This window comes from Procambarus clarkii, chromosome 5, assembly GCF_040958095.1.
Source record: "Procambarus clarkii isolate CNS0578487 chromosome 5, FALCON_Pclarkii_2.0, whole genome shotgun sequence".
Taxonomy (NCBI): Eukaryota; Metazoa; Arthropoda; class Malacostraca; order Decapoda; family Cambaridae; genus Procambarus; species Procambarus clarkii.
Window position 1 is genome coordinate 13,029,443 of NC_091154.1, and position 24,683 is coordinate 13,054,125.

General features: G+C 47.2%; 1 long non-coding RNA gene across 1 annotated transcript in view; it reads right to left on the reverse strand.

Moving 5' to 3' along the window:
• LOC138373344 (uncharacterized) overlaps positions 1-24,683 on the reverse strand; it is a 74,964-nt gene that overhangs the window by 45,210 nt on the left and 5,071 nt on the right. Inside the window, exon 2 of the long non-coding RNA XR_011231160.1 lies at positions 21,465-21,565. This is a non-coding gene — a long non-coding RNA (uncharacterized lncRNA). The remainder of the gene's footprint in view (positions 1-21,464; positions 21,566-24,683) is intronic.

Sequence of the window (24,683 nt, forward strand, 5' to 3'; positions counted from 1 at the left end):
TCCCGCCTTCGCCCATTTCTGAAGGGTTCCCGGGTCACGAGGCAGTTGCTCACGAGTTTGTGTGGGAGCCTGAACTTTGCCATGATGGTCTACCCACCGGTTCGGGTGTGGCTTCATCGGCTGTTCTGGTTCCTTCGGGGCCGACCCTTCCACCTCTCTCGCCATCGTTGGGTTTGGCCTCCAGGGGCTTTGCGTCGGTTGCTGTGTCGCTGGCTTCCTCTTTGGTTTTTTTGGGGTTCAGTGCCTTGGTGTCTTCCCGAGCCCTCGCTCGATGTGTACACGGACGCGTTGTCTCTTGGCTGGGGTTTTGTGACCAGTGCTCACCAGGCCAGCCACGGGCAGTGGGGTCCGTCCTTCCTTCGGGCTCACAGCATGGTACGGGAATTTGCGGCGGTGTAGATATCGTTCCGGAGGATTCCAGTCGCTCGCGGATCGACGATGCGGTCCTTGGCTCTTTGGGGCTGGTCACTTCGGATGACTCGTCTGCTGAGTTCTTGGGGTTTGGCTCTCCTGGTGGTTCACGTGCGGAGGGTGTCCAACGTCCTCGCGGACGGCATGTCCCGGTTCCTTCCCCTTTCCACGGAATAGATGGTCGATGCCGACTCTTTCAGTTGGCTGTGCCGGACATTCTGGACTCCGGACGTGGATCTCTTCGCGTCGGCGTGGTCGAGGCATCTCCCAGTATACGTGGCGCCCTTCCCACCTGCCAGGCCGTCAGGGTCAATGCCATCAGGCAAGACTGGGCGAGGTGGGGTTACCTGTACCTCTTTCCCCGGTTCTGCTGTTGCTCCAGATCCTGACTCACTTGGAGACTTACCGAGGTCGAGTTGTCCTTCTGGCTCCTTGGTGGTTGGCTCAGCCTTGGTTTCAGGCGCTGCTTGCCCGGTGTTCGAACCCGAGGGTCTTCCCGCGGCTCCGCCTCTTTCAGCAGATCGGTCCAGCCCTGTACGAGGCTGGTTCGGTCTTCTCCTCGAGTCTTCACATCTAGTGTTTTTGACTTGGGTTTATCATTCCTTGTAAGGTGTGCAGGTGGCTTCGTTGTTGGTCTCCCACCTGCGTGCTTCATCTTGGCGGCAGTATGATGTTTCCTGGCAGTCCTTCCGGTTTTTCCTATCACTGTGTCGGTGTTCTTCAGTCTCTGATAGGGGTTGTTCTGTCCCCTCTCTCTCTCTCTCTCTCTCTCTCTCTCTCTCTCTCTCTCTCTCTCGGTTGTTTCAGGACCGTCATCTTATGCTGAATACTGTACTTTGTATCGTGCGGCATTGGCAGAGCCGCTTCAGCTAGCTTTCGGTGTTGATGTTACTTCTGCCCCATTTCGCAAGTTGTCTCATGCATTGTTTCACCTCCGGCCTGCTCATGCGCCGCCTGAGCCGTCTTGGTCCTTGGACCGCGTGCTCTCTTTTCTCTCTTTGCCTCGGTTTGTTGTGGCCCCTTTCGTTCGGGATTGTTTTACTAAGGCTCTTTTTCCTGTTGGCATTGGCCTCGGGGGGTCGGGTTGGGGAGCTTCATGCTCTTCTCTGGCCCCGAGGTTTCTGCTCTTTCGGTCCTGGTGGTCGTTTTGTTCACTTGCAGCCGTCTCTTTTTCAGGCGAAAAATGAGATGGCTGCATTCAGGAGGGGGCCGTGGGTTGTTGATGCTTGGTTGGTCAGGCCGGGGGGGTGCATCATGTGTTGTGTCCGGTTGCGGCTCTTCGCCATTATTTGCGCACCACGGCTTCTGTTGCTGGGGATGCGCTCTGGGTTGTTCCGGTTTCCCCTTCTTCCCTGTTCCTGGGCTCGGGTCTCAGGTTGTCTACAGGGTTATTAAGTGTAGTCAGCTTGTGGTTTTTCCCCGGGCCCACAACATTCGTAAATTTGCTGCGTTAGCTGTCGTCTTTGACAACATGTCTTGGGTGGACATTCGGGTCCGGGCTTTTTGGAGATCAAACAGGGTCCTGGGTGCTCGCTACTTGGTGAATGTTCTTGGGCCTGGTCGGGCCTGCATTGCTTTGGGTCGGCAGTTCCAGCCAGTTTTGTCTACTTTGAGGAGCGAGGACACACCACCGCCCGGGTAAGTCCCTGTTTTTATCTTTGGGTAGTTAGCGCCGGGGCTCCCTCCCAGAAAACCAACGTTGAATGTAATGAAACACCATTTTCTGGGCGAGTCCCGGAGGCTCCCTGGCATCCCTCCCTCCCTGCAGTCGGCAGCATTTTCGCGTTTTGACATTCAGCCTAAGAACTAATGGTTGGGTCACCGACGGTGGGGTCTGGGGCTCCCCCCTTCCCCCTCCCAGGGAGGGGTGGGGGGATTGCGCAGACAGCGGCGCGGCGACATGATGACGTCATGCTTGCTTGCTAATTTTAGCTTGCGGAGTTTTGTCCACCTGTTCAGTCTTCGGTCGCAATAGTTTACCAGAATAGGGGTTTGTTTTGGGGCGCCTACCTTTCTGGGTGCCTATCCCGGTCGAAGGCACATAGAATGCTCCCAATCACAAAGGGGGTCTCTATAGGCCATTGCTCCTCGTGCCTCTCTAGAGGGAGCCAGGTTCTGGCTCGTGGTCCCCGGTAGGCAAGAACTCCATGCATAGACTGATGCCAGAAAGTTATACATATCCATTCAGCTTGGATAGCTCCGGAGAGCCTCCGGGACTCACCCAGAAAATGGTGTATCATTACATGCTGTTTTTTTATGCTTACCTGTAAAACAACCTTCTTATGCAAACTATTATAGACCCAGACCTTAATCTCTTATCTAATATCTATGACAATCAATTTAATGATCAAAATTGCAGGCATTATACAGTGCGTGATGTAAACAATGTTTTAGCATGTAATCACAATGTTTCTGTAATTAACTTTAATGTAAAACCTCTAAGCAAACACTTTGATGATGTTAATGCTCTGATTCACACAGTTGACACAATAAATTTTCTTTTGTTGTGTTTACTGAATCGTGGTTAAAAGAGGACACTTCTCAACTCTTCAACATACCTAACTACTCAGCCATTCACAATTGTCGTCCTATGCAAAGAGGTGTTGGTACTTCTCTTTACTACCACCAAGAACTGACTTGCTTAAAAGTAATTAAATCTAAAGACCCTTGTGGAGAGTATATATTTGCCTGTTTCAGAGTCAAGGGTGGCGAGGCTGTCCTGATTGTGGGAGCAGTCTACAGGATTCCTAAAACTGATGTGACTGAATTTAACTCTGACCTTAGAAATCTAATACTAGAGAACAGACTGAACAAAAACCACTTAATTATTTCTGGGGACTTTAACTTTGACCTTTGCGAGCCTGATAACCCTCCTGCTGCTAGTTTCCTCATTTGTATGAATTCCAGCTTCCTCATACCCTTAATCACTAGACCTACTAGAATCACTGATAGTACTGCCACGGCTCTTGATCACATCTGGACCAACATAACCTCTCCGATTACCTCAGGGATAATCATCGATAGCACTACAGACCATTACCCCGCATTTCTCCTAACCAACATCAACAAACCAACTCTAGAGACAAGGTAGATAAGCTTTAGGCTGCACAATGAAACTGCTATAGGCAATTTTATAGCTGCTGCTGCTGCTAATATCAACTGGGAGTCCGAATTAGGTAACATAGGGGACATCAACCTAGCAGTGCAATCTTTTCTTCAAAAGATTTCAGCCTTTATAACACCCACTGTCCTATGATAACGAAACAAGTCACAACTAAAAGGCTAAACAATCCTTGGCTTACAAAGGGGATACTTAAATCTATTAATAAAAAAACATGACCTTGAGAAGTATAGGTTAGGAATCGCCTCCAAAGAATTTTCAAAGAATTATTCATCATTGCTACCTAAAATAATTAGAAGAACCAAAATTAAATGCTACGAAGATAAATTTACCCAAACAAAGGGCAACATTAAGAAAACATGGAGCACAATTTCACAAATATTGGGAACTAAGATTTTAAATAAACCAATACACCTGTCCAATAACGATGGTCTGCTTTCAACCTCTGATACCGCTATCGAGTTCAATAGGTTCTTCTCTTCCATTGGGTCATCCCTTGCAAAAGATATTCCATCTTCCAGTACTAATGTTCAGGAAAATCTTACAGGTAACTAACCACAGTCTCTGTACCTAATGCCTACTAATTCCACTGATGTTACCGAGATAATCCTTTCCCGTAAAACTAAGTCTAGTGCCCTTGAGGAGATACCAACTCTAATTTATAAAAAAGCCTCCAGATCTTTAGCTCCTGCCATTGCATTGCTCTTCAACAAGTCACTAACTCCGAACCTTTCCAAATATTCTATATATATAAAAAAAAAAAAAAAAAAAAAAAAAAAAAAAAAAAAAAAAAAAAAAAAAAAAAAAAAAAAAAAAAAAAGTAACCCCTGTCCATAAATGTGGTGATCTCAATGCTGATGTCAACTTCAGACCTATATCAATTCTGCCAAATTTGTCAAAAATATTTGAAAAACTAATCTACAAGCAGCTTTACTCTTATCTAACCAAACACAATATACTTAGCTCTTGTCAATATGGCTTCAGACCCCCCCCCCCCCCAAAAAAAAAAAACAACGATGCACTTATTAGTATGATTAACTTGATACATGCAGCTCTTTATAAAAATGAGTTCCTTATTGGGCGATTTGTGAACCTGTGCAAGGCTTTTAACCCTCAACCACCATAACCTTAAATTACATCATTATAGAGTCAGAGGTCACTCCCTGCAATACCTTATGTCTTACCTTACTGACAGGCTCCAGTATGTTTGTGAATAATTCAATTTCTCCCACCCTACCCATCAACATTGGTGTTCCTCAGGGCAGCATACTCGGCCCTCTCCTCTTTCTCATCTACGTTAATGACCTTCCAAATGCCTCCCAACACCTCAAACCAATTCTATTTGCTGACGACACAACCTTCATTTACTCCAGTCCTGACCCCTTTACTTTACCTATCACAGTGAATACCGAGCTAAATAACGTCCATCTCCGGCTAACTGCCAACAAACTCGCCCTCAACATTGACAAAACTTTCTATATTTTGTTTGGCAATAAATCCTCAAATCAAATAAATCTCAGGATAAACAATACCCAAATTTGTAACAAAGTAGATTGGCAAATTCCTTGGTGTTCTCATTGACCATATGCTGAATTTCCAGGGACACATTCTAAATATATATAAAAAAAAAACAGTGTTGAATGTAATGAAACGCCATTTTTTGGGCAAGTCCCGGAGGCTCCCCGGAGCTTTCTACGCTGATATGCTAATGTCAGACTTTGGCATCAGTCGTGTGTATGGAATTCTATGGGCCTACCGAGACCACGAGCCCGAACCTGACCCCTTCTAGAGGGGCAAGGGGAACAATGGCCTATAGAAACCCCCGTGTGGTTGGAAGCATTCTATGTCTGCCATCAACTAGGTTAGGCACCCAGAAAGGTCAAGAGTCCCAAAACAAACCCCTATTCTAGTGAAAATTGCTACTACAAGCCGAACTAGTGGATCGTGCCGGCTATCCACCCCCAGTTCCGAGGCTGAATGTCAAAAAACATGAAAAAAACGCTGACCGGAGGGAGGGAGGGAGGGATGCCAGGGAGCCTCCGGGACTCTTCCCAGAAAATGGCGTTTCATTACATTCAACGCTGGTTTTCTGGGGGGAGCTCCTTCGGCCCCCCGGAGCTAACTCCCTACAGAGGAAAGTAGAGGGACCTACCTGGGAGGCGGTCGCCGGTCACTCCTCAACCAAGTCGAGACAACCGGCTGCAACTGCCGATCTAAAGCGACACAGGCCCGACTAGGCCCAGGAACATACAGGAGATAACGAGCAGCCAGGACCCTGCTCGACCAACAAAATCCCTGCGCCCGAATGACAGCCCAGGGCATGTTACCAAAAACAGCGGCAAGAGCAGCGAACTTGCGAACATGGACACGGGGAGAGATCGCAGGCCGGCTAGCCATAATAATGCTGCAGACGGTCCAGGAGACCCGCACCCGCAAACAGAGGAGGGAAACCGTATCAACCCAAAGCGTGACCCAGAAGCCATGGCGGGCAATGAATGGTGGAGGGCCGCCACCGGACACCAAACATGATGCACCCCCGGCTAAAACAATCATCAACAACCCAAGGACCCCTCTGGAAAGCAGCCGTCTCATTCTCCGCCAAAAAGAAGGAGACTGCAGCAACGAACAACCCCATCGCCATGACCGAAGGAGCAGAAAACTCTTGCGCCAGAGGAGAGCAGGAAGCTCACCAACCCAACCTCCAGAAGCCAAGGTCAACAGAAAAAGAGCCTAGGAGAAAAACTGGAACCGACGGGGCCACAACAAACCAAGGAGAAGATGAGAGAGCACTCTGTCCAATGACCAGGACCGCTCAGGCAGCGCTTGAGCACGACGGAGGTGAAACAATGCCCGAGGCAGCATGCTAAATGGAGCAGAAGTAACCTCAATACCGAAAGCAAGCTGAAGCGGCTCCACCAGCACCGCCGCATGATACGAGGTAACAGTATGTGGCAAAATGATGGCCCCAAAATAGGAGGACAAGACCACGCCAACAAAACATTACTGAAGAAGGGACAGAAGGAAAAAGGAAGGACAGCCAAAAAAACCACACTGACGCCAAGAAGAAGAATGCAGGCGAGACGCCATCAACGAAGCCACTTGACCAATAAAGTGAGAGACCCGAGGCAGAGCCAAACCTGCCCCACCATGGACCAAACAGCCGAGAAGAGGTGGAGCCGCGGGAAGATCTCGAGTGCGACCATCTAGCCGGAAAACCGAGCCGGCAAAGGAGGCGGTGGAACATCTGCTGGACAAAAGTGTCCCAACACCAGAAAGTTCACCTAGAGGTCTGAGACCATGGCCCCGACTGAGTCTCTAGGGAAGGGATCCCGCGAGATGCAGAAAAAGCCAACAGGCAGGGAAAGCCAGGAATCAGAAAACCAAACATGGCAATCTGAATGCCAAAAGGCACAGCAGCAACACAGTCTTTGGTCACGTCCCAACACAAGACCAAAATGAAAAAGCGCAAGGGTCGCCACGAGACCATCTGAACAGAGGGGTATGAGCGAAGATGAGAGCCACACACACACACCCCCAGGCGGCCCATTCCATCCCAGGTGACTACCACACCAGCGTGCATAAGAACAACTACCGATGCAACCGTGGACATCCTCAAGAGGAAACTAGAAAGTCGTCTCCAAGGAGTGCCGGACCAACCAGGCTGTGGGCCCACGGGCCACAAGCTATGTGGGCCCACGGGCCACAAGCTATGTGGGCCCACGGGCCACAAGCTATGTGGGCCCACAGGCTGCTCCAAGCAACAGCCTTGTGGACCAACTCCCACAAGCCAAGCCTGACCACAGGCCAGGCTTGGGGAGAAGAACTCTCAAAACCCCATCAAGCAGACAATGGGAAGGAAGCTGCACGACACAGAGACAGAAGAACCAAAGGGGACAACACCACCACAAGCATGACCCCTCAGAGGAAGGTGAGGGTAGATAAAGGCGTCCCAGGGGACACAGGTGGAACGGATACCCAAGGAGCAGGAGAGACCACAAAGGACTCGTGTCAGGAGGAGGAGACAAATGGAAAGCAGAAGGAAGGGATGAGCTAAGGCCAACCCCCCCCCCCCCCCCACACAGTGTCAAGTGGAGAGTCGACAGAGCCCAGCAGGCTCAGGAAGCCGCACAGAAGTCAAACAACAGGCGAGAGGAGAGACCAAAAACCCCAAGCTCAACTCCCGCAAACACAACTAGGCGAGCACAACAAGGTAAAAAGAACCAGGGGAGTACAGAGAAGCCAACGAACCTGGAAGGGCTAAGTCAGGCACTGCAAGGCAGGCAAGGAATGAGTGACCCAGAGAAGACAAACATAATTAGCACAGACAAACAAAGAAAGCCCCAGGAGAAAAACACGCAAGGGCCAAACAAAATGCCACAACCAAACCCCAACACGCATCCTCTGTAACAAAACCGCATCAAAATGGCACCTCATAACATCCAGACACAGGAAACCGTACCTCATAACAGTCACCTCCACCATTGTACCACATAACTCATCGAGGTGAGGTCTCGGGACTAACTCAAGCATGGGTCGGACATGCACACGAGTGGGACTGGATGGGTACAATGAGGAGCTGTCCCACATGGGCCAAGAGACCCCCCTGCAGACACCTGTGTCCTGCCGTTCCCACATTCGCACTCCGAAAACCAAGAATCAATGCCTGGCTGAAAGACGTTAGACTGCATAAACTCGCCTGCAGAATGGAGGCACAAACATATCACGACACAACGTAGCCAAGAAGATGCCGGGAGCACCGCCAGGGGAAGAAGGCCCGAGCCGCACACACAGGAGAGGGGAGAGGCGAAAGAGGCGCCCCGCACCCCTAACACAGGGAAAACCCCGGCGTCCGCCCCATAACCACAACCCAGAACACCCCAGTAGCTACGGGGTGCGGACTGGAGAAGCGAGAAGAACAAGAGGCGAAGCACCCTAGAGAAAAGGACGCAAAACACGAGCACTCATGCACACTGCCCAGACCAAAACAAACTCCCACGGCGCACGTGCACAACCCTCTCGGTGGGAAGGTGCCAACAAGGACTACTGCACAAGGAAAGTAGCCCAAACAGCCCGTAACCCGAGCAATGGGCACAGGGGCAGAAACAGCCCAGCTCACGGGAACAGGAGCAAATACAGGAAGCAGCATCATACATATCTGGTGAATGCAAGACAAGGAACGAACCAGTAACTCAATTGGGATACAAGTAGCCCAAACTAGCACCCTGGACAAGGAGTATGTAAAGAATACGAACAGTACCCAGACCGAGGACAAAGAAAAACACAAGAACAAAAGAGCGAGACAGGACTGAAAACCCAGAATAAACCTGGAAGGAGACCAACAAGCCCAGAAATGACCGGGGGGGAAGCCACACCGAAAGATGCCAGACGTTCCAGTAGTGTTGGAAATTTCCAACACTAACAAACTACTATTGTATTATAATGCATCATTATATACTAACTACAGTAGTTAATAATTTCACTAACGGTAGTGTTAAATTAATTTTATCTACGCATTAGTGCTAGAATTCTTACGAAATCGAGTAACAAAATTGCGTCATAATGTCTAGTTAGACACGTTTATTACCAATGAGTTAAAGAATTGAATGTGGTTCTCTAAAATTATCAGTATTCCGTGTAATAATTACCTACGGATAATATGACTCGATAATCTAAAACCGATAGTTATTAATTGAAATTATCATCAAGTAGCAGTTTTATCTGTTACGTACGAATGCTATGGAGAGAATAAAAATCTTCTCCATTTCTTGTTTAATACCATTCAACGAGAATATGATATTATATAATTCCCTATAATTGCAACCCAGTTCTCATTAGCGTATTACATCAATAATTGCGCAGAAAGGAATTATCCGTGATTAGTAATTTCTGTTGTGAATGCGAGAGACGGGTTGAGGGAGGGCGAAGACGCCATTGCACACGAGGCATCCCTGGCGATAAGAGTTGTGAGACGCGTGGTAGTGACTGAGGAGTTTTCCAACAAGAATTACGTTATAACTCCATCAATAGTCGACAATTGCCTATTCACGTGTTCGACAGTGCCCTGCCAGTTAATAACACGCCAACAATTGAAGCCACGACCCGTAATTACGCGTACACAGCAGTGGACGCCTGGGACTGGCCGACGCGGTTTAGGCAGACCTTAGTATTTGATACGCTCATGTTAAGTATACCATTCTCGTTTGATGCATCATTCTAGATTGTATATTTGTGGGTAGTCTGTCGTGATAACGAATGGATACCTAATACACAACGTTAGTTGATTTTCCACATTTATCTCGGTTTTCATAAATATTTTTAATAATTCGTAGCCTAATCAAATGCTACTTAAATTTCTCTGATTTCAGCGTGTATACGAGGAGTCGACAAGTTGTTTCTCTTCATTCGTGATATTCACCTCGGGTTCTTTCTGTATTGGGATCCTGTGACCACGAGGACGAATGACGAAATGGCGTTACAGAAATCGTCTTACAGCTAAAACATTTATTTCGTTCAAAAATATCTAAGATTATTACTGATTTCCATATAATTCATATAGGATCTTTACAGTGAATAATTTATTGCCAGAAATTATGATTTGGTAATTAATGTGTTTGCTCTTACTGTTGCTCAATAATTCATAATCTTTAATATTCATATTTTGAGGTATCATATCTTTGAATATTTTAGTTTAGATTTACTATGTTACTAACTCAACAATGAACTAGTGACGAACCACTGGTTCCTAGATATATATGAACTTCTAGAAATACACCCCCCCCCCCCTTGCCAATGTTGATATTTGAGGCTTTGACTTTAATAATACAGTCTATTCATTATTTTCAAGTGATTATTCATTTAATTATTATCCATAGACACTGGTTCTCTAGTGTCAATCTAATAATCACTATTATTCGTTTTCCCTCTTTTCTCAAAAGTGGGTGGTCCTTCGATTTATTTAAATACAATAATCAAATAATTGAATATATGAGTTCAAGCCTCAGAAATCCAACAAGTATTACAGGAAGTAGCTAAAACCTTCCCGAATCTTTGAGAACACACAAGCAAGCAGAAACCACAAAAGCTCATAAAAGCATAGTCGCACCCGAGACCAAAAGTCATGCAGAACCCCCAAAAAAGAAAAGGGGAACATGACAGGGAAGTCCCATCCTAAGAAAAGGGGTGAAAAAGCCACAAAGACCACCAACGAACAGGACGGAACCAAAGGACTCAAGGAACAAGTAACCGAGCCCGGGGAGGGGCCGATGCAAAACAAATCGTACAAAGAGTGGGGGAAAGAAAAAAAAACCCACTCCCCGTAACCGCAAGCCCCGCACAAAGGGCAGAACAACCCCGGTGGGGACCGACGGGGCACGGGGCCCCCCCCCCCCCAGGAACCCACACATCAGGCCCCAGGGCTAAGCCGTCCGGCCAAAGCCCCGGTGTCAAGAAAAACCAGGGCAGCCGCGAAAAATACCAAGGAAGGGAGCCCACTGGCAGACTCGTACAACACGGCTGGAAGGACAGGCTCGAATGCACCCGTCACTACCCCAGAAGGGGAATTCCCCAAGACCGCCCGAGTCTCAAAACCATCTAAGCCTCGCCCCGACCCCAAACCCACAGACTGTAAGGACCCAGATGCAGGGAGGAAGGGGGATGGGGGACAGACTACACCGCAGCAGGGGAAAGGCAAGGGGGCGTGGAAGGAAACCGAAGCAACCATCACCCCCAAGCTCCGTTACCAAAATGGGGCAGCCTCGGGGCTACCAGGGAGCAAACAACTTAGAGCATTGCCAAACCGAAACACGATGCGCAACGCCAGTAATGCCTGCACCCACATAGTCAGCATATGACTGGGTAAGCAAGCCACAAACAAGCAACAAAACTCGTAGGGCTCCGGGTCCAACCCGTCCTCTTAAAAATAACGTCACTTTTGGCTCGTATGCACACTATGGCCAAATTTGGACGTAATTTGAAATGAAATCAACTCACAAAAGTGATGTACTGTTCCGTTTTCTGTTCGAGTCGTCCGGCCCTCTTTGGACAGCTTAGAAGAGGAATTCTCAATTAACGTTTTTCATAACGTTTTGAAACTTTATGAGAATTTCTTGCCCACCTAACCTATCAGAGGACCCTTAACTTACTGTTGTTGAAAAAAATCCCAAATTTATTTTCAATTTATTTTAATTTTCAAATTACGTCTATATTCGGCCATACGGGCAAACAGCCAAAAGCGACGTTCTTTTTAAGAGGACAAGTTGCCGGGTCGAAGGTGCTACCGACCCCACAGACACCAGATGGAGGCAAAACAGTGAGAGTCACCCTGGGACAAGGGAACAGAGCAACCCTCAAACTCGCAGAAAGGGAGGGGGGACCCTGGGGTCACATTCATCGGACCCACGTGTCCCCGTGGGGATTCCCAGGGTCCTGAGCGTTTACTTGAAGAGGACTCGCGCTCAGGTAAACCCAGGCAAGGTACTGCTAACTGGCGCCCAAAGCTACCAAACAACCTTCTAAGAACTGAACCTCCAGGACATGTATACTCACGGGGACCTAGCAGGGGGAACCACCGGAAGAAGGAAGAGTACTCGGTACACAGGGGGCAAGAACCAAGGCAGACCCCCACCAGGCAGAAAAGAAAAAGAGAATGAAAACTCCGCAAGAGGACAACGTATCCAGGAGGAACAGATCCGGTCGCTATGATAGGTGAAAACTAGCTGCGCAGTACCCTGCGTCCCGCCAGTGCAAACTGCTCCCACCCCAAGGTGAACAAGGGAGACAGAACACCCGAGCACACAAGGGGCGGCCGAAAACCAAGCAGTAAACGGCCTAGGAGGGGCAGAACCCAGGGAACCTGTGGAAGGGAACCCCAAGCCCCAAGGGCAGTACTTACAGGGCACCTAGGGAAGGAAACCCTAGGCGCATGCAGCCCGAGTACTGAAGAAACACTCCCCGGCTCACGCACCACATAGAAGACAGACACCACACTCTAGGTACAGTGCTGAAACAACCACCGGAGCCAGAGCACACGACCTCAGCCTTTAGCATCAGCCTTAGAACTGGGGGGTGGATAGCCAGCACAATGGGTCTGGGGCTTCCCCTTCCCGGGGAGGGGGGAGCTGCCCGGACAGCGCCACGGCGACGTGTGATATCATGATTGTTTGCTAGTTTATTTTAGGGGGAGTTCTATCCACTTGTTCAGCTTGTGGTAGCAATTTTCACCAGAATAGTTTGTTTTGGGACGCTTTTCTTTCTGGGGGCCTAACCCAGTCCAACCACACGGGGGATTCTATAGGACAGTGCTCCCTTGCCTCTCTGAGGGGGCCAGGTTTTGGCTCGTGGTCCCCGGTAGGCCCATAGAACTCCATACACATGACTGATGCCAAAGTCTGACATTAGCATATCAGCCTAGTAAGCTCCGGGGAGCCGAAGGGGCTCCCCCCAGAAAAGTTTCAAAAACTGTTGGCATTCTTTATAAGATCAGATATTATATACCTCACCCTGCCCTGGTGACACTATTATTCTCTCATCTATCCTTATCTCAACTATGGTATTTGTGCTTGGGGTTCTACTACCCAAAATCACTTACGTCCTCTAATTACTCAACACAAAGCTGCTATTAGGACAATATCTAACTCTGGCCCCAGACATCACTCGGTACCCTTATTCAAAACTCTGAATATGTTGGATATTAAGTCACTGCATACCCTCTGTGTATTTTATATATATAAAATGCTGCACCGTAATGTCAATCCTGATCTTAAAAAGCTTCCTAGAAGGTTTTAACAGATCACATGAGCACCACACCAGAAAAATACGTATTTGATATTCCAAGAGTAAGACTTAATCAAACTAGAAATGTTTTACAAGTCAAGGGACCCAGAATGTGGAATGACCTTCCCAACCATGTTAAAGACTGTACCTCTCCCAACCAGTTTAAGATAAAAACTAAGTACTACCTAATTAACTCCCTGTAACTTACCTCACCCTTAATATGTCAACCCATGTCTACTATTTTAAACAATGCTGTTTGTTAACCAAATTGTATATTTGCTTTTTTCTGCCATGTTTCCCCCCCCCCCCCTTTTCTTCTTCAACACAATTTATACTTTAATCTCAATTAGTATCAAGTTTTAGTCTCTGTTTTTTCTGCCTGAAACGCTTCGCGTACTAGTGGCTTTAGGCGTTGTATGTATTAGCTCTATAAATCCATCAATGTTTTGTATCTCACCTTGTATGTATGTACTTTACCTGAATAAATATTTGATTTGATTTGATTTGAGATCATGCTCCAGCTGTCATGGAGGTGATGGTCATGCTCACAGTCAAGACCAAGGTGGTGGTCATCTACTTGCAGCTCATCATGCTCCTGTTCTAGACAGATAGTCAAAACCCAGCTGATGAAGATATAGATTTTCCAGCCCATCTTTCTGTTTTGGTAGTACTTACAGTAATGATGAGGGCCATAGTATATATAGACACGTACAACAAAATTAGAATGTAGAAATCCGAGCTATTGAGTTGGACAAGCTCAAAAACTTTTTTTTAGTTGCCTATTCTAACCTCCCTAGGCCTAATATAGTACATATGTGTGCTATACTAGGCCTATGAATATTTAAGTTTGATTTTTAGCTTCATTTATTTTAAAATAATTCCTTACTACTCAGTGTACTACTATTTAAAAGCTAAGAACGTTCGAATTCCGACTACTAACATCGTCACACTAGGTATTATCTAAACAGGAGAATGGGTTACATTTCGAAGGATAAAACACAAATGTGATCCAGATCCCACAGTTGTTTTCGGTCATATTCCTCTTGTTACGGCAGAGGAAGTAGAGGAATTTTAGGAATCTTTATAGGAAAGAATTTAGAATTAAAGAAAATTAGAGGAATCAGAGGAATCTCTCTCTAGGCACTTCACAGGGTAGGGCAGGGCAGGGCAGACCAGTACTCAGTAACTGAAAGGCACCAACTAGGCCCATAGATTTGATCTGTACTGCCCTTCTTAACCCCTTTCTTTTACTTCTAGACGAGCGCCTGAAGGATACAACAGACTTCCTGACAAAACTAGAGGACCTGAATGTACGAAGAGGACCAGTCGCAGAGAACATGATCCTGTTCTCCCTTGATGTGGTCTCCTCCTACCCAAGTATCCCACAGTGTGAAACAGCAAGACTAGTCTCAACCTTCTTCGAGGACAACAAACACCGCATCTGCCAGCCACTCAGATGCGGGAGTCTGGAGGCCCCTATGAGAATACTCCTGGAAGAAGCGATTCTACACGTAATACGAGACACGATCCTGACCTTTGACTCCAAAGCCTACAGGCAGATCAAAGGCACAGTAATCAGTACCTCGAGTAGTGTACCAATTGCCTAAATTTTTGTCCACGCCGCATTTGAAGCCCAGAGAGTCACGCCCAGACAGACCTGATGCCTACTTCAGTTACACTGATGACATCTTTGGAGTGATGACAGGCAGCCTTGACGTTCTACAGTCCTCCCCAACACCTGGACGGACTCAGCCCACGAGAACCTTAAGTTCACCCTGGAACACAGCACAACGAAGATCAACTTCCTGGACACTACGGTCTACATAGGCGAGGGGGGGGGGGGGGGGGACACTTACACACAAGAGCCTACTACAAGCCCACAAACCTACACCTACCTCATGTACAACTCCAGCCATCCAGCCTCCTTAAGAACTCTACCCTACTCCTTAGGTCTGAGGCTCAAGAGGATAAACCGCCAAGAAGATAACCTCACCCTGGAGCTACAGGACATATGGGATTGGTTCAGTGCAAGAGACTACCCAGCTCATGTACTTGGGTCTTACGTGGTTCGGTTGGTCATGAATTTTTCTTTACAAGTGTATCGCACAACTGTTGGTGCAACACTTGTTGACATGCTATGTCAACATGGCAGATCTGGTTGGCCTGCAGCTTATTCGGGACAAGTGAGTGGTGGTAAAGTTACAGCGGTTTTCAAGACTTCATCGCTTGCTATGAGGAACATTCCTTCCCACTGCCAGGTGGGACGAGCACCATGAAGGTGGTTAAGCTTAGTGTCGACGACAATGTAAGTGAAAGTGTGAGGCTCTCCATTCAAAATGCCAGATGGGCTTATTTCAAGGCTCTGAGCATTCTAGAAAGGTGCCAAGCGTATGTTGGAACAAGTTCCCATCTGGACATGCGAGGTGGTGGCTTACCAGTACCCGTACTCTACTGATGTCCCTAATGCAGAATATACAGTCCGTCTCAATGAGGTTAAACTTCCACTGTTTGTACTCTGGACAGCCCCATACAATATTATCAGTGTGGTTTACCTGGTCACTTGGCTGCTGCGTGCTTAGTGGGAGCGGTGGACAGGGTGAATATTTTCCAAGAATCTGATTTTCCCCCCCACTGGAAAATTGGAAACTGGGAAAATTCCCCATCCCCATGAGGTTACCATGGGGGTGTAGGATGGTGGTGGTGGTATGAGCTACAACTTCTGGTACCATGTGTTCTGATGTCCCGGGTACCTGCACGAAGGAGACAGTGCACCCTGTGGATACTGGGGTAGCTCGTACGCCCACGAACCGAGTCAAGGACGTGACAGTAGAGGCGTGTGCTCGGCATATTGTTCCTGTAGACATTCATCCTGTGCCACTTTAATAGGAGGAGGCTGCAGCTCACCCTGGGGATTCACACTGCTTCTGTGTTCAAGTATGGTTAGGAATCTCCTGCCTGATGCTCCTGTTGGTAAGGGTGTTCCCCCTCCCCCCTCTTCTCGGGTGGTGAAGTCGGCTGCCCCTCATGTGGATGGTAAGTGTGCGTCCTCAACACATGCAGAAGTAGTCTCTTCCGGCCACTTTGATGCCTGAACAAAAACGGCTGAAGAAAACTAGCAGGTTGCAGTCCTATGGCTCTGAGGAACCTGTTGAGAGGATGGAGGGCAAGGTGTGTGTGGTGAATGCTGCTATGGCTGTCTTGGAGCCGGGTGGGTGTGGGGTTGTTCCCTCTACAGACTACTTGTGGGCCTCCCATTGTGGTGGGGTGTAGTCGAGTCTAGTGTCGGTTGTCGCACTATGGTTATTTGTGACTGGTGTTAAAGAGGGAGGGCATCCCACCCCACTTCTGTGGGGTTCTCCTTTCCAGGGTCTCCTGGATGGTCAGGGTACAGTGGGTGACTCCCCAGTTGGTCTTCCACTTTGGTCTGGGCAGCAGATGGGCAGTTGGGGATGGTTAAGTAGTTGAATCTTTCCTCTCCTTTTCCCGATGGCTCCCCCTTCTTTTTTGTGCCTTTGAATGTAAATGGTCTTTGTTCCTCGGCAGTTGGGTCTGGATTCTATGCTTTGCTGTCACAGGGTCGATGTGGCTTTCATCCAGGAGCATAATGTCTGGGATGTGAGCCTGCTGCATGGTCTGGCCGTTGGGTATAGGGTGTTGAATCCCTCCAGGATGTTTAAAAGGGGGCACCTTGATTCTTATTCACAAATGGGCACAAATTTCTTTGTTACATACGGAGATGGACGATGATCGGCGGATTCCATTTGTAAGGATCTCCTGTCTAGGGATCATTATACCGTTTTTGAATGTTTATGCTCCCTCTGGGTCTGCCAGGAGGCAGGAGAGGGAAACTTTTTTTGCTAATGAGATATTATATTTCCCGAGGCATGATACCCTGTCGATGGTTTTTTTTGGGAATTTCAATTGTGTAATGTCAGCGAGAGATTGCAGTAGTCTTTCACCTTCTAAGGCATCTCCTGCTTTGGTTGAAACTCTGCAGTGTTATGGGTTTCGAGATGTGGGTGTTGTTCATGGTGGTGCTATGGAGTATACTTTTGTCTCTCGCAGTTCAATTCTTGGCTTGATAGGTTTTATGTCTGTAGATACCTGGTTGAAGGTGTTCTGGGAGTTGTTCTACTCCCAAAGTCTTGCCTTGAGCTGGACTTGATTTGCGAGATCTGGGTCTAACAGGCTATTGCTTGGAGCCGCAGGCCCACATATCCACCACAGCCCGGTTGGTCCAGCACTTAAGAAAATTATCTAACTAGATGGAGGGAGGGAGCTGTTGACTCCTTTCTTATGGTTCTGGTTGCTTTCTTGGACCACTGTATGGTGGTTGCAAAGATTGGTGTTCGAAGCCAGGTATGGGTGGGGAGAGGTTAGTGGAAACTATTGTAGTTTGCTGCAGTGTGACAACGTTCATGAACAGGTTCAGGTTTGGTGGACTTCATTGGTCGACCGAAAACAGAGTTTTCCTCGTCTCTCTGACTGGTGTAAAGGAGTGTCAGCGGCTTTTTCCTTTCTATTACAAAGAGGAAATCAGCTGAATGGTTTGGGTTGTTCAAGGTGTTACAAGATAGATTGTCTCCTTTATTCTTTGGTTAACACTGGGTTTGATAGATATTCTAAGATTTTGCTGTGCAAGGAGTAGATTCGCAGATTGAGAGGCGATGGCTTAAGGGGCGAGGGTCAGGACTGGAGGTTGAGGAGCGGTTGTTTGGTGACCGTCTTTTGCACTGGAAGGAGAAAGAGGATCACGAGTCAGTGTTGTTGCCTGGTCTCCATATGCTCGATGGTTTGGCTTTGTCGAATACAGATGGGGTGCTTTTCTATATTTGGAAGGAGCTTGAGGATCTCTATAGGAGGGTGGAGAGGGATCGAAGTTGAGGATTTTTTTATCCGTCATTGTTTTCCCAGGTTTGGCGTAGTTGAACTGTCGAGTACTGGTATCCGAGGTGGGTCGTGGCGAGGTTTGGGACATTGTTTATTCCTTACGGAAGGGTAAGGTGCCGGGGATCAGATGGGTGGCCGGCAGAGTTTTACGTTTCCTATTGGGATATTATTGGGTTCGATTTCCTGAAGGTGGTTCACTGTTTTTTAGAGCACGTGCAGTTGGCAGCATCTCAGGCTCTTTGAGTTGTAAAGCTCTTACCTAAGACAGGCGATTTGCAGTTCTTTTCCAATTGGCGTCTTAATACTCTCCTAAATCAGGATTATGAAATATTTTTCAAGTTATCGGTGAATCGGCTATGGTCGGTGGTGGACTCCGAAGTTTATAAGGAACAATTTTGTGGGGTGCCGGGGAGTCGTTTGTTCATTTTAACAACCTGGTATTGGATGTTACTGTATACGTCAGGGTCCGAGTTCCCTGCCGCCTCGATGAACTGTGACTGGTCGAAAGCCTTCGATCGTGTAGCCATAAGATTGTTCTCGCCTATTTGTGCCTGCAGAATCGAGCTCTAGCTCTTTAACCCCACTTGTCTAGCCATTGGTTGTTTAATGCAATGACTCCTAAACTATTTCTCTATCATGCCTTCTTTTAAGGTTATGAATGTTGTTAGCCTCTACAATCTGCTCCTGTAGGTCATTCCATTTCCTCACTACCCTTACACTGAAAGAAAACTTTCCAACATCTGACTCATTTCAGTCTCGAGCTTCCATTCATGCTCCCTTTTTCTATTGCTATGCACTGTAAACATTTCCTCTCTATTTCCACCTTGTCAATCTCAATCCAACACAATCTTGTGTTGGACATCTTGGGGAATGTCCAACATTCCCCAGGATGACATCGATTGTTTAGCAATTCACTTGCAATCGAGCACTGTTCAGTAAGGCTGCCTACTGTCAATGCTCTTTTACATCCTTTTTCAGGAACTTATTTTGGGTTTTGTCGGCTCATGGTTCCATCGTTCCCCCAAGGCTGCCCAATGGGTTTGTACTGAATGTGTGGGGATATACTAATGGTACAACTGTCTGTGGCTATGGAGGGTTCGGTTGTAGGTGTACAGGACGTCGTGCACCGTTTTGAGTTTGCCACGGGGGGGATGTAATCAATCTAAAGAAATCTTTTATCATGGGGCATTGATAACGTTTACTTCCATTTACTTTAAAAACCCCATAGTTGGGGTTCCCAGCCATCTTGGGGGAGGTCTTGGCTTCCCGTAGTACGGACTGTTCGGATGCTAGGAATTACTTTGTTCAGCTTGTACGAGGAATCTGGGCCTTGGAATTGGGCGGCGGTTTTCCAATTTGTAGCAGTGGCAGTGGGGATGCTATTTGAGAAGGCTTTGACCCTGTTTTAGAGAAATTATTGTGAACCAAGGTTCTGTCTAGTCTGGTATTTGGCCCATCGTTTCTCATTGGAAAGGGACGATGGGCAGACTACTGTACAAACCGTCAAACCACCCGGTTTGACACTCTTGTGCATGCATCTGGCGGAGGGTGGGATTGGTCTTTTCAATGTGTATGTTTAGTCGCTAGCCATTTTTTGGGGTGACCTTTCGCAGGGGCTCAGGTTGCAGGACAGTCTTAACTCCTTGGACGTGTTCTTCTGTCTGATGCGTGTTATCTCGTGAGGGTGGCGTGTTGTGGGAACGTAGCTTTCATTATGCCTTCGGTTTACTCTTGTGCAATTATCGTTCTTAGAGACCTTTGTCGGTTTCCGAGGTTTGTGTCTTCGTTGTAAAGGGCTATTGGGCTCTCTTGGGTCGTGTAGCTCACAAGGTTGAGGGGTTGTACCCGTTGTTTGATTGGGAGATGGTTTGGGACGCTCTGAGGGTACCGGTTTCTCACCCCTAAACAGTGGAAACTGATGTTTCGGTTCCTTCACGAGACCCGCCCTACCAATGCCCGTTTATTTATGTTGGGTATTGTGGGGTCGAACTGTTGTGCCCATTGCAGTGAGAGCGAGTCCCAACTGCACGTTTTTTTACTTCTATCGGCGTCTCTCTTGTTTGACGTACTGGCTTTGGGTTACCATTGCTTCCTTCTGTGGTACTGATTTGCGAGTGGATTTGTTGAAGTTTTTCTTCCTGTCATTTCTAGTGAGCATTAGTAAAATTCAGATCACTGATCGTTTTGATTACGGATTACATATTTTGTTTGTGGGTTGGTAGGTTGGAGTGTTGCACTGTAGCTCAACACCTGGGGTTCCTGATGGGCCGGCAGTGCTACTCTGCTGTGGTTGCGACAGTCATTTCAGAAAGATCTTGATCGGTGGTTTATGGCGGCTTTTGTCGCCTCTGTACGCATGGTTATCTTGAGGTTATCTTGAGATGATTTCGGGGCTTTTTAGTGTCCCCGCAGCCCGGTCCTCGACCAGGCCTCCACCCCCAAGGAAGCAGCCCGTGACAGCTGACTAACACCCAGGTACCTATTTTACTGCTAGGTAACAGGGGCATAGGGTGAAAGAAACTCTGCCCATTGTTTCTCGCCAGCGCCTGGGATCGAACTTAGGACCACAAGTCCAGCGTGCTGTCCGCTCGGCCGACCAGCTCCCATGGTGTAGAGCGTTTTGGTGTGCACCTGCGTATGCTGTGTGTTGTTGCATCAGTGCTTGGGCCGTGTTCCTCGGTTTTATTGATGCTTCTGTTCTTGTTAATTTGGCGTTTGTTCATTAGACTGAGGCACCGACTAAACATGTGTATGCATTTGTATGAATATTGCATAATTTTGTATGTATGTATACACACACACACACACACACACACACACACACACACACACACACACGTGTATGAATGAAATTTTGCCGTTTTCCATTACATTTGTTGCTTGTGTGTTGGCCATCTGACCTTCACTGTTGATTGTGTTGGGCAGTATTTGTATTTTCACGTGTATTATTTACAATTACCAGTTAAATTATATTCCCCTTGTGTATTTGGGGCACTGTGTGTACCATGTTGGGTGGTTCGTAGATATTACCTTTACTTGTTATAGCTTTATTGTTCTCGTTATTCATTGTGAACACTTTAAATGTTTCTTATTATGTTGTTCATTCAGCTACGGAATGTGTTTTCCTCTGTATTACTTTACATTTTTATGTACGATGGTTTGGAATTTCCCTTATTGTACATATTGTATTTTACTAATAAAGAGAGAAGGGGGAAAAAAATCCCCTTAATGCAGGATGCGAGGGAAAGTTGGTTACACACAAACACCTAACCTGTGTTCCAGGCTCCTCGGGAAGGACTGCGATCCCACGTGATGCCGACGAGCTCGTGATCGGCCACATCTTCGTGCAAAGCTGCTTCCAGGGCCCGTAACCTGCAAGACAAGACAATATCTACATTATAATCAGAGACGCAGCCCCCATAAATGAACCAAGATATTTCAGCAATGCCAACTGAAGCAAGCAGCACAAGACAGCACAAAAAATACAGAAACAACTTAATTCCCCCAAAATCAATACAAATACACCTCTGGAGCCCCAATAGCAATGATGTAGTAACCTAATACAAGAGTCCCACTGTACTGTTTACCTCGGCAGTTCCCTGAGCACAGTGGTAAAACACTCGCCCGGCGCTTCGCAAGCTCTTTGGCCTGGGTTCATATACTGGCGGGGAGAGGGACAATTTACTGGGCACCAGTCCTTAACTGTAGCCTCTGTTCACCCAACAGTGAATGGCTACCTGGTGGTTAAACGATTTGGCAGGTCATATTCCGGGAAAAATTAGGATTAAGGACCTACTTTAAACGCTATGCGTGCTAGTGGCTGTACGAGAATGTAAGAACTCTATATATAAATAAAAATATAAATAAAAAATAAAGAGAACAGTATTGGGACAGGCTTTATAGCTTCACAAGACTTGCCATGAAACACTTCCCACCAGCCCGAGAGTACTCAATGTTTAAGGGGACCGAGGACAAGTGGCAAGCCTGGGTAACAATCTTTCCACCAGCCCGAGAGTACTCAATGTTTAAGGGGACCGAGGACAAGTGGCAAGCCTGGGTAACAATCTTTCCACCAGCCCGAGAGTACTCAATGTTTAAGGGGACCGAGGACAAGTGGCAAGTCTGGGTAACAATCTTTCCACCAGCCCGAGAGTACTCAATGTTCAAAGGTAAAAGTAAAAGAACACCTAAAATAACCCGTTATTATTTCCCATCACCATTATAATATTTACAATTCTCTGCGGTGTCAACCGGATTGGCGTTGCTAGCCCTTACACTAGCCTGCTTCACGGATGACCACAATGTGCCTCTGATGTGATCGTTGTGCACCCGTCGGTGCGCCCAAGCAACTAAGTCAGCAATGCCTGACCAGCCCCACTGGATAGTACCTTCCAGAGACATGGTCAACAGTGCCTAGCCACAGCGGTTACCTAGCCTCACTGCCTAGCTCCTCCGGGAGTGAAGTCTCTAGCGCTCAGCCAGTCCACTTTGCTAGCCGTTACAGGAGTGAAGTCCTCAAAGATCTACCAGCCCACTTGGCTAGTTCTTCCAGAAGTAAAGTCCACAGCAGTCATCCAGCCCACTAGGCCAGCACCTTCAAGGAGTATAGTCCACAGTGCTCGTCCAGCCCACTAGGCCAGCACCTTCAAGGAGTATAGTCCACAGTGCTCGTCCAGCCCACTAGGCCAGCACCTTCAAGGAGTATAGTCCACAGCACTCATCCAGCCCACTAGGCCAGCACCTACAAGGAGTAAAGCCCACAGTGCTCGTCCAGCCCACTAGGCCAGCACCTTCAAGGAGTAAAGCCCACAGCACTCGTCCAGCCCACTAGGCCAGCACCTTCAGGTCGACCCACATCATCTGTCCCAGCTTCACTGACTTCCCTAGCCTGCCTCTGGTTACTCGTCAACTTTCAGCCGGGCAGACTAAATTATGGAAAACTGCAATTAATGGGAGGATCAACTGCTGTAGTTCGGCGCCTGAATCGTAGATGATAACGATGTCTGTCACAGTGCTTTAAAACTCTTTGATAAAGCCTGGCAAGAAGTGACTAAAAACCCTAATCTTTGGCTGGAGAAAAATGTGGCCTGAATGTGTACCAGAACTAGACTGAAGGATTTGAGTCTGTAAATGAAGTGCCTATTGTTGAGGAAATTGTTACTCTGGGCCGGAGAATGGGCTTGAATTGGATGGTGCTGATGTGGAGGAGTTGGTGGAAGAACACAATGAAGAACTTACCACCGAAGAATTCCAAGCCCTTCAAAAGGAGCAGCAAGAAGAGGCAGCTGAGGATATTTCTCCAGTGGAGGAGGATGAGGCAGAAGAGAATGTCCCTTCCTCAACAATTAGGAAGTGGTGTCAGATGTGGGAAGAAATGCAAACTTTTATTGAAACGACTCACCCAGAGAAAGCTGTAGTAGGCCGTTGCATTAATCTTTTCAATGACAATGTGATGCCTCACTACAGACAAATGTTGTGAAGAAGGGGAAAAACAATTTTCAATGGACCGTTTCGTTGGGAGAAAATCGAGCAGTGAGCCACAACCAGGACCTAGTGGTATGCAGGCAACATGTGCCAGAGTGCGCACTCCAGAAGTTTTTTACTGCTGATGTTATAATGGAAGGGAACTCCCCTTCCAAACAGTAACACCTCTCCTCCTCCTCCCCCCCCCACCCTCACCATCTTCCATACGCCAACAGGAGACATCAGCAAGGGAAAGTAATATCTTGAACATACTTTTGTAGTGTAGATTTGGATAAATTAGGTATAAAATTTACTTTGAAGTGAAGTTTTTGGGGTGTCGGGAACGGATTAATTCATTTCCCATTATTTCTTATGGGGAAATTAGCTTCGGTTTATGAATTTTCGGGTTACGAACCGTCTCTAGGAACGGATTAAATTCTTAAACCGAGGTACCCCTGTATTTCTTGTTTTATATAATTAAGGGTTAAATGATATGCACAAACTGTACAACATTTTGTATAACGTGTTGAGTAACTGATGCAAAAGTGCACACCCCTTCATATAATATGACGTTTTGGAGTACCACTAAAGATATAAATGGCCCACAGCTACTCGGGGTTCACATCAGCTTCCTCAGGGCTCTTGTAAACAGACCATTTATTTTAAAAATCATGGCCAAAATTTCTGGGTGTGAGAGATATGGTGAACAGCATGTGACTGGCACATGCTGCGTGTGCCAGTCACCAAGGCTGGCACATGCAGCATGAGCTCACAGCACTGCTGTTCAAGTGACCACAGCATCTCCTAAAAATGTCAAAAATATATGCAACTGGTATTATTTAGTGACGATAGTATTACAGAAGACCCCTGATTGATAAAAATGACCAGGATTCTGATAATAGCAGGATTGTGATAATTTGCGCTGTGCGTAATATTGTGGGAGGAGTAATGTTGAGGGAGGGAACGAGGAGTAATATTAATCTGTAGCGTCATCTGTCAAATCTGTGTGGCCACCAGTTACTGTCTG